This window comes from Anolis carolinensis, chromosome 1 (genome assembly GCF_035594765.1).
Source record: "Anolis carolinensis isolate JA03-04 chromosome 1, rAnoCar3.1.pri, whole genome shotgun sequence".
In the NCBI taxonomy this organism is placed as follows: Eukaryota; Metazoa; Chordata; class Lepidosauria; order Squamata; family Dactyloidae; genus Anolis; species Anolis carolinensis.
In genome coordinates this window covers 157,577,285-157,589,351 of record NC_085841.1, presented here as the reverse complement: position 1 = coordinate 157,589,351, position 12,067 = coordinate 157,577,285, and the positions used below count along the sequence as shown (strand labels likewise).

The following is a 12,067-nucleotide window of genomic DNA, read 5'->3' as shown; positions in this document are numbered from 1 at the left end:
ACGGCTGGACTTAATGTCAGGGGGAAACTTTTACCTTTACCTTATGTATGTGGTGATAGGGTGCAACTCTCCAAGATATCAGTGGGTGGGGGATATCTTGGGGAGTTGCACACTATCCTGCTATGGTTGCCCACCTAACTATACAGGGCTTTGAATTGTGCCTGGAAGCAGACTGGTAGCCAGTAATGCTGCTCCAGCAAGAAAGTTGTATGTTCCCTTTAACCAACTCTGTTCAGAAATCTTGCTACAGTTTTGAACGGTTTTCAAAGGCAGACCCACATAGAGTGTGTTACATAAGCAAACAGGATGAAATGGAGTCATCCTATTTTACACGTACTTAGTGGAGCAGCAGTGGGAGTTTGCTTCCAAATGCTTATCATGCCATTAAGCCATTAGACTGTGAGCAAGAAGATGCAGATGCATGCGAATGTGGAGCCCCCTTTTCATAATGGCCTTAGCAATCACAATGCAAGCGCATTGACAACCCAGAACATGGTGCATTGGAGAAAAGACTGTCTCACCGTGTCCTGCTGATTGGGTGGAAGAAAGTAACTCGTGTTTTGTGACATTCTATTTTGTCATTACCATCACCTTTATGAAGAATGTCTTTCTAGCAAGTTTAGTTCATACGGTACTTTCCCAAAATAGACTGCTCAAAATGCCTTCGCTACATGCTTTCTTGCCCTTGTTTTCTTTGTTAGGAACCTTTTTTCCCCTCTGTTCCTTCTTCACTATGGGCTTAGATTGTACAAACTGTCCTGGATAAGAAGTTCAAAGAACGTATTTCTTTCCTTTAGAAGAGCAGCACATTTAGGGCTCTTTGGTGGATTTGCTCCAACAGGCTTACCTGGATTACCAAAAATCAGATTTTTTTCCAGACAGTTGTGCTTAATGAAGTGTATGTATTAAAAAGACCGTGTTTCATTCTTTTAAAGTTTTGAGCTGTAATTCTGTGCCCACTCATCTGGAGAAAATCAAGAGAATCTAATGGGATTTCTGTCAGCATAGACAGGTATTGGATAGTGCTGACTTAATTTCAGTTAATACTACCGTAACATGGATCTAAGAGTTTCCTTATTAGTTTTACTGTGCTTTAGTATATTTTGAAAGAAATTATTAAAAGAGTATGTCTTTTTTGACACTTCAACAACATGTATGCATGTCCCTGTATGGGAGCCCCAGTGGCGCAGTGGGTTAAACCACTGAACTTGCTGACCGAAGGGTTGGCTGTTCGAATCTGGGGAGCGGGGTGAGCTCCTGCTGTTAGCCACAGCTTCTGCCAACCTAGCAGTTCGAAAACATGCAAATGTGAGTAGATCAATAGGTACCACTCCGACGGGAAGGTTACTGCGCTCCATGCAGTCATGCCGACCACATGACCTTGGAGACGTCTGTGGACAATGCCTGCTCTTTGGCTTAGAAATGGAAATAAGCACCAACCCTGACTAGACTTAATGTCAGGGAAAACCTTTACCTTTATTTTTACCTTTACCTATGTCTGTGTATGGCCCTTTCCACATAGTTGTGTAAAATTCACATTGAACTGGATTATATGGCAGTGTGGACTGAGACAATCCAGTTCAAAGCAGATATTGTGGATTATCTGCCTTAATATTCTGGGTTATATGGCTGTGTGCAAGGGCTCTATACATTCCTTCGTTTTGCCTATTAACTCATGTCAACCCAGTGACGTTCATAGGGTTTTCTTTGTCAAAGAATACAGTGGGCCCTTGGTACCTTCCAAGGACCATCCAGTACAACCCTCTGCCATGCAGGAACACACAGTGAAATCACCCCCGTCAGATGGCCTTCCAACCTCTACTTAAAAACATCCAGAAAAGGAGGCTTCACCACACTCCGAGGCAGCACATTCCACTGCTTGAACCACTCTTACTGTCAGGAAGTTCTTTCTAAAGTTTAGGTGGAATCTCTTTTCCTGAAATTTGAATCATTTGTTCCATTGTGTCCTGGTTTCCAGGGCTCCAAAAAAACAAGTTTGTCCCCTCCCAAATCTGAAATCCTTTCAGACTTGGCTATCATGTCTCCTTTCAACCTTCTCTTCTACAGTCTCTCTTCTCAACCTTCTCTTCTACATCTCCCTCAGATGTTCTTTATAGGACTTGGTTTCCAAACCTTTGATTGTTCTTGTCGCTCTTTTCTGGACATATTCCAGCTTGTCAATATCCTTCTTGAATTGTGCCCAGTATTGGACACAGAGTTATTCCAGGTGAGGTCTGAGCAAAGCAGGATAGAGGAGGACTATGGCAGATAATCCAGATAATTTGCTTCAAACAGGGTTATCTTCATCTACACTGCCATATAATCCAGTTCAAAGCAGAATATCTGGATTTTATGTGGCAGTGTAGAAGGGGCCTTTGACTTCCCTCAATCTAGACACTATTTTTGATCCAGCCTCGAGTTGCATTGGCTTTTTAAACTGCCGCATCACATTGTGTGCTTCCAGAACCCCCTGTGGATACCAACATCTGTGGATGCTCAATTCTCACTATATACAACAGTGTAGTAAAATGCTGACCCTGAAATAAAATAGCAATAGATTTAAGTTTTGAAATTTTTAGAGGGAAGGGAATATTTTCATGCTGTGGGTGGTTGCATCAGTGGATATAGAAAGCCAGCTATACTCATAGGTGGTTTTGCCAGTTGCTACCTCCAAAACACAGCCGAGAGCACTGCTTCTTAAACTCTCAGGCATTACCCCAAATGGGGTCCCCTTTGCTCCATGTTGGGGTTATGAAAATTTGGCAACAGTCAAATATTACTGAATGCCACCCATTTACACAAATTTGTTAGCAACAGCATCCAGTGTTTACAGTGGGCTCTGCACAAAATAATTCAGCTGTACTCCATGAGAAGGAAAATCAGCCTGTTGAGTAAGCCTTGCAAATGTAGATTCATTTTCAGCAAATGTTTGATTTTTATTCCTATTTTATATGCCTACGCGTAATGGTGCTCTCAAGAGGGCCTCTTCTGAAGGCCTTTTTCTCCAGAGGTCTTATAATGAAACAGGAAGGTAGTCCCTCAGAGAACCAAACTTCAAACCGTTTAAATGTTAATACCAATACCTTAAATTAGGCAGAGATAATAACTGGCCACACAAATTCATCTTCCAGTGTCACAACTGCATGTTCTAGATACCGTGTCCTGGTATGCGGTTTCATATTGTACCAATGGTAATTGATTTTAATTAACTGAAAATGATAAATAAATTAATGCTATCAATTAGAAAGCTGCCAAAAAGCATGTTAGTCCTAATTAAGGAACTTTGCCCATGTTAGTCCTAATTAAGGAATCTTGCCCAGTTCTTGTAACATCTTGTATTAAATATGAAATCTTTAGGTTTGAGAAAGCACAGAAGTGCTTCAACAAACAATTCCAACATTTGTGACTAATTTCCTGTATAGGTAAAGGTGGTATTTTATGCACTTGTATTATCTATATATATAAAAAGGTAATGGCCTGGGGGCCGTGAAGTAAGCAACAAAACTAAATGCCCCAGAACCTCGAAACTTGACAACAGAACCCAGTGGCCTTGCCGCTAGGTTCCTGGAACAAAACCCAACACCTGGAAAAGAACAGGGACCCAAAAAAGCCAATAAACAGAAAAAACCGATCTGCGCCTGCATGAAACACAAAATGCCGCGCGCCCAGCAACCCCTCCCCCAACCGTTGGTCCTGCAGAAGCCTCTAAAAGCTGCTTCATCCATCTTTAACACCATCCCCGGCGTCAGATTCATCAGCCTCGCCTCTCCTCTGGGCCAGCTTCTCGAAGTAGGCTGCGAGGAAAGGCACCAGCTACTGCGGCCTGGCTTCACGAGGAGGAAGCAGGCTGTGCTGTGCCCGCCGGGGACTCCATTGCCAACGGCCTGCCACCATGCGGCCCGGCCCGTGCAGCCTGGCCACGCCTCACACGCCGCGCAGCTTGCTGCCACAGCCTGGCCCTTGCTGCCATGGCCTAACCCTTGCTGCCGCTCCCTGGGCCTTGCTGCCGCGGCCTGGCAGCCTGAGCCTTCCGCCATGCGTCCAGGCCCGCGCAGCCTACCCACGCCTTCCGCATGGCCTGGCCAGGTCTCCCATGCGGCCTTGCCACATCTCCCACGCCGCGCGGCCTGCCCATGCCTCCTGTGTGGCCTGGCTCTTGCCACTGTGCCCTGGGCCTTGCCGCCGCGACTGGGAAGGGCCAGGCCATGGCGGGAAGGGCCAGGCCGCACGGAAGGCGTGGGCAGGCTGCGCAGCTTTGGAGGTGTGGCCAGGCTGTCTGGGAGGCGTGGCCAGGCCGTGCGGGAGGCGTGGGTAGGGCCTCACGGGCCGGGACGCATGGCGGCAAGGCCCAGGTGACCAGGCCGCGGCGGCAAGGGCCAGGCTGCGGCAGCAAGGGCCAGGCCGCAGCGGCAAGGGCCAGGCCACGTGGGAGGTGTGGGCAAGCCGCGCGGTATGAGAGGTGTGGCCAGGCCCTACAGTCCCACCCAAGCTAGACCTTGGTTTTGGCTATGCCTTTCTGGAACAGATAACTACACATTAAGGAAGAAGACCTATAGGAGTTATGAGTGATTTAAACTCTTCTGAAATATGTAGTTGGAAATTAAACTCTGAAAAAAGTAGAAGGTCCAACAAATTGCTCACTGGCAGTGCAGATTATTTTGTCTGGACGGTAGAAGAGGTAACATGAGGATAAGGTACTTTAGATCTGATCTTAACCAATAGTGATGACTTGATTCATGGCTTAGAAGTGGCAGGATCCTTAGGTGTGAGTGGTTGTGTTATCCTGAAGTTTGTTATATGATGGAAAGAGGAAGCCAAGTGTAGTGGACATGCATTCTGGACTTTAGGAAGCTGATGTCAGCAAATGTAAGGAGGGTTAAGCGGTTACATGACAGCCATATTTGAGTGTTTGAAATGATGACACACATTAAAGAGGAAAGAAGCTTGTTTTCTGCTGTTCCAGAGACTTGGGACAATTGTTTATCCCAAGGCCAGCCTTGAGTGGTGAACATTAGTTTGATCCCAGGATGGTTTTGACCCTCTTCTCCCTGTCTGCTGCAGAGGCATGAGGGAGTCCATTCTTATCGTTGCAATGGCCAGCAAGTGCAACATGGAGTGGCATCAGTCAGGGTACCAGGTTGAATTAATAATAATACACTTTATTTATATTCTGCTTTTCTCCCCTAGGGGACTCAGAGCGGATTACAGCATTTACACACATAGGAAAATATTCAGTGCCTTTACAATCACATACAATGAGACACACAAACATAAACAAAGGCAAGGCTTCTCTTTTGATTTCCGGCTTCTAGAGGTGTTGCTCATCTCTGGCTCTGAGGAGGCACTTTTCTCCATTTTCAAGCTGAGGAGCCTGCATTGTCACCTCCTGGTCGTGTGACTGGCAAGATTGCTTGATGTGTCTGTTTTCTTTTTCCTACCGAAGTGGCAACTATTTATCTACTCACATTTGCATGTTTTCGAACTGCTAGGTTGGCAGGAGCCACGGCTGACAGACGGGAGCTCACCCTGTCTCACGGATGTGAACTGCCAACCTTCAGGTCAGCAGTTCAGCAGCACAAGGGTTTAGCCCAGTGCACCACCGCGGCCCCCAATTACCCCCTCCTTTCATCTCTCTGTTCTCTGATTGCATTGTTACCCTGGCTACTGTCATTCCAGGTGATGCGTGACTGACATTAACCATGTTTCAACTGCTGGCTGCTGCAACAACAGGAACAGGAAGGGGGCTGTAAGTGCCATTCTATGTCCCTGGGCTGTCCGAGGTATTATGTAACCTCTTAATGGCCCAATATGGGATGGTCATGTAAACAGTTGTGGCTGGTTCTGTCATGGAACCGGTCCAACTCCTTACACACATTCACAGTTGCAGTTGGCTTTGGATTCCTGGGGAGAATTCAGAGCAACCCATGACTCTGATCAATGTGATTCATGGCCACATTAAGGGCCCTTGGTCTGAATTAACTTGAATCATTTCTCTGCATTGCTTAGCTATCATAGAGCAGATTCATTTGCCTTCAGGATAACTGGCCAGTGTAGTTGTGCCCTCGGATATGGAGGAATGAATTCAAACTACAGGAAAAGAGAGACCACTGAAACATGAGGAAGAAGATCCTGATGGCAAGAGCTATTTGACACTGACGGAGTGTGGTGGAGTCTCCTTTCCTGGAGGTTTTTAAACCCCCAACACTCAATCGGTTGTACTTTGTGTATTCCTGCATGGCAGAAGGGGGTTAGAACAAATGGCCCTTGTGCTTCTTCCAGTTATTTGACTCTATAGCTTAAACCTATGGATATTGAGGCTGCTTCAAGCCATATTGAGGAAGAGTGAGAGGCTGATGTTTTGACTGCGAGCAAGGCCTTCACAACTTGTGATCTGTTTTGGTTAAACCTGATTTCCCTTTCTTCTGTCTTGCCAGAGAAAGAAGGAAAAACAAGTTGTTACATATTTGGCAGGTTCAGGACACAGATGAACCATTTTGCAACCATGGTGTGATGGCTCAGAAATTCTGCTGCCTTTTGGAGACTCATCATTTCAAGCACAGCTTTCCGCATGGCCTAAAGGCCATTTCAGAATAACATCCATACATTTCCTTTTAAGAATCAGCAGCAGAAAGAAGATAAGGATTGGAGCCCAGTTTGAGAAGAGGCAAGTTCACCCCTTTGCTCTCCTCTGTGCCTCCAATTGGGAGTTTCTCCACAGCTATGTTCCCATTGGCATGTCTGGAAGCATTTGGATTAGGAATATAAAAGGAATAGAGCCTACGCAGATTGGGACGACAGTGGAGGGCAAAGGATTAACACACCCATCTCCATTCATATGGAAAACAAATCTTCCTTTCCCTATGGCTTACTTGCTATTCATTTGTATGAATAGCAATATCATGAAGGACATTTGGTCTGCTTTGGTCATGAATACGTACTATTTCTTTATATTTTTTATATTAGTGTTACTCATTGCGCTCATTTAGTGTGTAAATGAAAAGAATGAAACTGAATTCTTAGGAAGACACACATTTCTTGCTTGTGTTTTATATCATGCTCACGCAGCAAATAATTCAGAATATTATTTAAAGGCATTGTAGTCCAGTTCTGCAGTAGATGTGATGGGTCTCCAAATTCAGGTTCAGGTCAACCAAATTCCTTGAATGCATTTCTTCTTTACTTTCCTGTGAAGCGAAAATGGTTGATATGATTCTTTATTTTTCTATATTCCCAAGCTTAATAGCAAGAATAGAATCATAGAATAGTAATAGTTCTCAAGAGGCAAAGTAAAGAATAAACAGTGCATGCCACTTTGAAGGTTTTCACACAAGTATCCTTCACAATCAGTAATGAAATTGCTGAAGGAAGTGAGCAGAAAGGTATTTTGGGAGTCATGTCATTCCATTCCTGAAGGTAAGCTCATTTGCAAGGAAGGCCGTAGAAGCAACCAGAGGTGATTGCTTTCAGCTCCATCACATGAACAGATGCTGCAGTGGATTCCTGCAACAAGGTGAGACAGGAAACCCTCCCTCCCTTCCGCAGTCTAGCAAGAGCTGAGAAAAAGAGGCAGGCTGATGTTGTTATAAGACAGGGTATCCTGGATTATCTTCTTTTGTTAGTTTTACAAAACCTACGCTGTTTTTCCAGGAAACTGAGAATAAAATAGAACAAAACCAAAATGGGAAGCATGTTGTATAGTGTACAACAGCCGGCTCCGGATCTGACCATTTACTGACCTTATAAAGTCTTCTAAAAGGTGCTGCTTACAGCATATTGCTTTACACTTCTGTGCCACACGGACAGTACTATCCCACATGTAACAGCATGGCATGTGTATACTCCTTTAAGTTTAAGATAGCTTGATTTTAGGGGTATTCAGGGAATGGGAGCTCAGCTTGTCCTGAACCCAGGAAATGTGGGATGACAATGGAGACAGTTGCCATTGCTTCTGTCTTGGAATCACTCCAACTGTCCACACAGGTCCTAAGTCAGGGGAAAATGCAGATTCTATGGCAGAATTCCAACTTTCCCCCGACTTTGGCTAATATGGAGCAAGGCTGTGTTAACATGGCCGTGCCCCGCGTTAGTTTGGATTAGCTTCATGTGATATTTGACGGTTGCAGGGCTGATCCTCATCTACACTGGCCTGTGTTTACTGTAGATGTGGTCCCTTCCACACAGTTGTTTAAAATCACATTGAACTGGATTATATGGCTGTGTGAACTCAGATAAGCCAGTTCAAAGCAGATATTGTGGGTTATCTGTCTCGATTTTCAGGGTTTTATAGCGGTGTGGAAGGGCCCTAAAACCCTCATTATGTAAATGTAGATTATCCAACATCGTGCCCATTTAGTTCTTTTTAAATTCAATATTAGTAGTCAACATCATATTACTGTAATTAAATATAACTTACGGTAAATACATTTAAAGTTTATTTATCTATAAACATAAATTTCACAGTAATTGATGCATGAGTGTTAGGGTTTTATTGGTCAATAATAATGAGATTTTAATGAATGTCATAATATTAAATAAAAAAATGAAAATTAGTTTCAGCTAATTGGTATTCTTATTTTACATATGTGTTGCTAATGTTTATGTATTTTAGGCTGAGATTCTAAATCGCCTACTTAATTAAGTATACTTAACTATACTTAACTAGTGTTAAGTACATGGAACCTCTACTTAAGAGCATTGCAACTTAAGAGAATTTTGAATTGAGAGCTGTTGCTTGGTCCCAGTTTTGCTTTGACATAAGAGCAGCATTTTGAGTTAAGAGCTAGCGCCAGAGGGAGTGCTAATGCCAAAGAACAGGGCTTTAGGGCTTCAAGGGAGCAACCTCTGTGCCTTATGCCTCCATGCCTCGTGCTCTTGTCCACTTTGGGAGATTGCTGTCTGTTTTTCTTTTGTCCACTTTGAGGAACTTTGGGTTAGTTGATTTTGTGTGGTTTTTATTCCTGGCCTGTTTGGCTTCATGAAGAGAGAGAGAGAGCGCAAGAGAGGGAGGGAGACTGGAATGAATACAGGATGAAGAAAGTGATGTTCCTGCCTCTTTGTTTTGTGCTTTGTGCTTCCGTGCCACAACTTTGTGTTTCTACCATTTTAAAGTTGATCTTTTTTTATTGTTTCATGTGAATGTTCACGTACACACTATTTTTTATTTATAAAGTAAATTTTCTTATTTAAAAACACAAGGGGGGGATGTGGGTGGCCGGAACAGATTAATAGCATTTCAGTGGGGAAATTTGGTTTGAGATAAGAACAATTTGAGTTAAGAGCTCAGTCGCGGAACAAATTAAACTCTTAAGTCCAGGTATCACTGTACTTCCTGACTTGAGTCACTCACTTACACTTACTGGATTTCAGTGAGTTCTCCCACTAGTTGAGATGCAGCAGGAAGATGTTTCCCTTCTCTTTTCTTCCCATGAGCAATTGCTAGTGTGACAGTAGCAGGGCCCTGTCACAATTCTTCCTCACACCAGAGACCACTTCTGGGAGGAGGGTGAAAATGCCAGTCTTCTGTGCCCTGTTCTCAGGATCCCATGGTTAGGAACTTCCATCTTCTATATATATAAAAGAGTAATGGCATCACGGCAATTCACAAAACAACAAAAGTACAGGTCCCCCAACCTCAAAATTTGACAACACAACTCATCATCCACGCCTCAAGGTTGATACAACAAAAAGAAAAGAAAAATAAAGTCCTAATTAGAGGGAGAGCAATAATTTTTTTATCCAATTGCTGCCAGTTTAGAGGGCTAATCTCTGCCCACTTGGTTGCCTAGCAACCAAGGGACAGCCAGGTTTCAGTTAGGGGACAGGCAGATTTAGGCCTCACTTAGACTTCTTCCACAGATTATCTAATTTGCACTGGATTATAAGGCCCTTCTACACAGCTATATAACCCATTTATAATCTTATATTATCTGCTTTGCACTGGATTATCTTGACTCCACACTGCCATATAATCCACTTCAGTGTGCATTTTATACAGCTGTGAAGAAGGGGCCTCATATAATCCAGTTCTAAGCAGATAATTTAAGATTAGAAATATACAGTAGAGTCTCACTTATCCAACGTAAACAGGCCGGCAGGATAAGTGAATATGTTGGATAATAAGAAGGGATTCAGGAAAAGCCAATTAAACATCAAATTAGGTAATCGTTATACAAATTAAGCACCAAAACATCATATTATACAACAAATTTGACAGAAAAAGTAGTTCCATGCGCAGTAATGCTATGTAGTATTTACAGTAGAGTCTCACTTATCCAACACTCGCTTATCCAACGTTCTGGATTATCCAACGCATTTTTGTAGTCAATGCTTTCAATATATCGTGATATTTTGGTGCTAAATTCATAAATACAGTAATTACTATATAGCATTACTGTGTACTGAACTACTTTTTCTGACAAATTTGTTGTCTAACATGATGTTTTGGTGCTTAATTTGTAAAATCATAACTTAATTTGATGTTTAATAGGGTTATCCTTAATTCCTCATTATCCAACATATTCGCTTATCCAACGTTCTGCCGGCCCGTTTATGTTGGATAAGTGAGACTCTACTGTACTGTATTTACAAATTTACCACTAAAATATCACAATGAATTTAAAACACTGACTACAAAAACATTGATTATGAAAAGGCAGACTGCATTGGATAATCCAGAACATTGTATAAGCGAATGTTGGATAAGTGAGATTCTTCTTTAATATGAAATAATTACTGGGATAGAATAATGCAGAACAATATAATCTCTAAAACCAGGACAGTAAATAAACAGGGGAATTCCACACAGGAAACAATCGGGGCCAGCTAACACCTCCCAACAAAGTATTCCCATCATCAAAGTCTGGCAAATCCTGTTTTCTCAGGGCCACAGACAGAAGAAGCACATAAAATATCGCAAACAACATCACTCTGAAAACAAGGGTATTCCAGACAGGAAACAATCAGGGCCAGCTAACACCTCCCAACAAAGTATTCCCATCATCAAAGTCTTGAAAATCCTCTGTTTTCTCAGGGCCACAGACAGTAGAAGCACATAAAATATCGCAAACAACACCACTCTGAAAACGAGGGAATTCCAGACAGGAAACAATCAGGGCCAGCTAACACCTCCCAACAAAAAATTCACTCAGGGAGGAAACAGCCAGGCTTTAAAGCTGCAAGGCCATTACATCCTAATCATTTTTCCTAATTGCAGCATTCATACTTGCCTCCAACAAACAAAAAAAACCCAATCAGAAATATTGTATATTCACAACCTTTAGGAAATAATATCCCCTGATGGCGCAGCGTGTTAAAGCGCTGAGCTGCTGAACTTCTGGACCGAAAGGCCACAGGTTTGAATTGGGGGAGCGGAGAGAGCCCCCACTGTTAGCCCCAGCTTCTGCCAACCCAGAAGTTCGAAAACATGCAAATGTGAGTGCATCAATAGGTACTGCTCCGGCGGGAAGGTAACGCCGCTCCATGTAGTCATCCCACATGACCTTGGAGGAGTCTACGGACAACGCCGGCTCTTCGGCTTAGAAATGGAGATGAGCACCAACCTCCAGAGTCAGACACAACTGGACTTAATGTCAGGGGAAAACCTTTACCCTTGACCTTAACTACCACCAATTCCTCAATACTTTATTTCCCATACCACCATACTTCACCACAGTAACGCGTGGCCGGGCACAGCTAGTGCTTTTATAATATGTTCTTATGATTATGGTTGTAATATATATGTTGTGTGTTCCATGTTGGTTACTGTATGTAATATTACATTTACTTCAGGGTGTTATTTTTTCATAAGTGTGTTTAGTTTAGTAGTTCTTGGTACTGTATTAACATACAGTATCTATCATAAGCACAGGCCTGTAGCGAGGGGGCGGTTTTAGGGGTTCAACACCCCCCTCCCGAAATTTTTCAGGTTATAAAAAAACCCTGGTTTACTCATGAATTTTAACTGGTTAACCAAATCCTCATGCTAAGTCTATGAGACACAAAACATTAAGAGTCCCTCCAGGCACTATCTCAAGCAGATATTGACAGGTTTGTAGCGGGGAGGGGTGTG

At 43.1% G+C, this 12,067-nt stretch overlaps 1 protein-coding gene across 2 annotated transcripts in view; it reads left to right on the top strand.

Moving 5' to 3' along the window:
• The window catches only part of ptchd4 (patched domain containing 4), a 116,794-nt gene that overhangs the window by 20,655 nt on the left and 84,072 nt on the right, over nucleotides 1-12,067 (top strand). The window lies entirely within an intron of this gene.